The sequence below is a fragment of the Sinocyclocheilus grahami genome, unplaced genomic scaffold (assembly GCF_001515645.1).
Source record: "Sinocyclocheilus grahami isolate Dianchi unplaced genomic scaffold, SAMN03320097.WGS_v1.1 scaffold32.1, whole genome shotgun sequence".
NCBI classification, from domain to species: Eukaryota; Metazoa; Chordata; class Actinopteri; order Cypriniformes; family Cyprinidae; genus Sinocyclocheilus; species Sinocyclocheilus grahami.
This window is the reverse complement of record NW_015505211.1, coordinates 2,834,523-2,837,971: the sequence shown is the minus strand read 5'-3', so window position 1 is coordinate 2,837,971 and position 3,449 is coordinate 2,834,523.

Here is a 3,449-nt window from a genome sequence, read left to right as displayed (position 1 = left end):
TAATAAATGTTTTTTGAGCAGCAAATCAGAATATTAAAATGATTTCTGAAGGATCAGGTGAATGGAGTAATGCTGCTAAAAACTGAGCTTTGAAATCACAGAAATAAATTACATTTGAAAATATTTCCAAATAAAAAACAGTTATTTTAAATAGTAAAAATATTTCAAAATGTTACTGTTTTTGCTGAATTTTGGATCAAATAAATGCAGGCTCGGTGAGCAGAAGAGAATTCTTTAAAAAACATAAAAAATCTTACTGTTCAAAAAATTTTCACTGGTATGTTATGCCTATAGTTTAAAGTTAAAGATATTAATAATTAATAAGCTGAGTCTGAGATGTTTATTTGACAGTGATTTCACATTTCTTGTTTGTATGAAGGCTAAATACAAATAAAAGGTGAACATTAATTTATTTGTGCTTTTTTTTCTAAAAAATTAAATAGTTTTATAGGAAGAGGTTTCATAGACTTGGCAAATTAATTTTTCATAAGTTTGTTGGTACAGACATCTGTTGTGGGTGTTCTTGGCAGTATTTATGAGACTTTTTTTTAATAGTGTTCATATCGATATCGGAATTATATCGTATCGACCGAAATTAACAAATATATTGTGATATAAATTTTGGCCATATCGTCCAGCCCTATCTAAAAGTGCTCTTTTCCTTTAAAACTAGCCAACAAGCCATATGTGTTGACTGTGAAACACAGTAGACTTTAATTATATGCATTTATGGTGTAATTACTACATTTTCGTTTTCATATTTACTGCAAACAGTGCGCTGTTCAGATGATCCACTCACGCTGTTTGTGAACTTATGTCCCACAGAAGGTTTTCAAATTACTGTAAGAGTTATTTAATGAAGAAATATGAATTGCACCTCACCTTCAGCTTAATAATTTTACCCGCGTCGGACAGAGACTGAGACGGTGCCGCTGCATGTCGTGCCAAACCTCTCACAGCAGCATCATCAGCTTGAGATAGTTTTTTTTGAGATCGGCCTTTTTAGAGACCGCCAATCAAACATCCCAACGCGATTATCGGCCGATAGTGATCGGTAGCCGATCAATCGGAGCACCCTTAGCCATTTCTAATTATTGTCCGCCTCAACTTACATTTGATATTTTTACATTTGATATTTGTTTGGCTGATCAATGGTGGTTACAGACCTGTTTGTACCCAGGGCCGTTGCTAGTGGGGTGAAAGGTGGTGACGATTATAGGGGCCCACGGTTGTGGAGGGCCCCCCAGCGATTTCAACCGACTGCCCGAGGCCACTGCTGCGCGTCGTCACGAAAGCGTATTAAGCGTATTATTTACCGTGTTTTTAAGCCTTGCCAATTTAAACATTTAAGAGATTTTAAAGCATTCAAGCACAAGACAGGAGAACTCAATTGAGTACTCACGCGCTGTGTTGGGTGTGCACGCAAAAAACCGATGCGCGAACACTGAACCGAGCTCTCCTTCGCGTCCTTCCCCTTTTACATTTGATTATTTGGTTTCTGTACACTCTAAAAAATTATGTGTTGTTTCAACCCAACTTTGGGTCAAATATGGACTAAGCCAACCATTAAAAAAATTTAAATTTTAACCCAAAAGCTGGGTTAGTCCATATTTGACCCAAATTTGGGTTGAAACAACCCAGCATTTTTTTTGTGTACCTGGACATCTACAAACTTGAAAAAGCTTAAACATTGCTTAATTTATATCTTTGTTCTATTTATTTATTTGTGCTATTTACACAATTTCAAACAGGGCCCACAGGTACAACCTGCACCGGGGCCCCGCAAACCCCAGCTACGGCCCTGTTTGTACCTATTGTAATGGACTATTTTTTTTAATGGAAGCTCAAAGATAATAAACAATTTTAGCTCAAATTAATATTTCATATCCTGATATATTTTTTAATCGACTGAATAGCAGCGCTGCGCACCGGGTGCATTATCAGTGTTTATTTTGCGATAATGAACTGCTGACTGTACATTAGCATTGCACAAAAATGAAAGAATCACGTAGACCTACTTTCCTGAAAAGTGACAGATTTAGAGAGAATGGCTCTTTAGTTTGGCCCGTTATAGTCGTCAATCTTCCCTATTTATATGAAGCAGTTGATGCACATGTGTTTCAGGTATTCTCTTTCACAAACCCAGACACACACACACCAAGTAAAACAAACCGAAATGCCAAAGAAAGCTGGTGGTTTGCTCTTTTAATAATGTATTCTTTTAGGCTGGCTCAATAAGTCAGTTTAGGTGAACAGAAACCCTCTGATATTTAGCCTACTAGGCTATGAAAATGGGGCAGTTTAAAATCATTTGTACAAAATAAGATTCGGTGGTTTCAACCGCTGCATAATGTTAATTACAGCTGAAATCTGATTACTGGTCAGTTTATTTTCGAAATCATATTTTCGTCAGCCTTAATCGCATTTAAGTTGCAGCGCTTTGGCTAAAAGCGTCTCTCCAGAAAGTTTATAAGGGAGCTTTCTGTTTTACACAGCTCCGTTCTGTCCCATTACCAAACACCGCACGCCTGCTTCATGCTGTGGGCCTGTCTGCAGTGTCTCCCATCATCCCCAGTGAAATAAACAACAACTCACAACTCGAGTCACTGTATTATTATGGACAATTGGGCCGGTGAACATCACAAAGTGAATGGGTGAATGTAGCTGTGGCTACAGTGTGCTCAAAATTAAAGGATCCAATTAGAAGCAAAAAGGTTTTTGCAGCCTGGTGACATAGAAAAACTTTATTTTTTTAATTATACAGAGAACCTTTTATTCCCACGTTTTTTACAACAGTGAATCTCAGCCTTTTTTTGAGTATAATATCGTTGGCATAGCTAATGAATGTCTTTGTGACGACCAAATGCAAGCGATATTCTGTCATACCATTAGATATATTGCCTTTTTCTTTTATGGTAACGTTATATGTCCAAAAACAAAAAAAGGATATAGCCTATTATACCCACCCAGTATGGTTCATGCACTTGATGAGAAATTCTGCTTCACAAAATAATGAAAATACTTTACAAACGAACTAAAATCTATCTATCTATATATTTTAGTTATAGAAATTTAGATAGAAATGTTAGTTATAATACAGTATTATATAAATATTCTGACAGAATTTTAAAATTTTGCCTTGTTGAAGGTGATGAAATCCTTCAAAGATGAATACAGCACCAGAAATCCCAGAATAAAATTTACTTGAATTAACCTAATTATTAAATACAAGAAAAATGTACATACTATATAAATTCCATGATATCAGTATTCGTTGAACCTAAAATTATTCTTAAATATTTAATTTTCCAATTACTATTCAGTCAACAAGAACCAAATGTCTTTTTGTCTTGCAGTTAATTTGTGCACTATCACTATGCTCATCATTAGCATACTTAATGAGGTAAACTTTATGCATTTCCTCGTGCACACACACACACACACACACA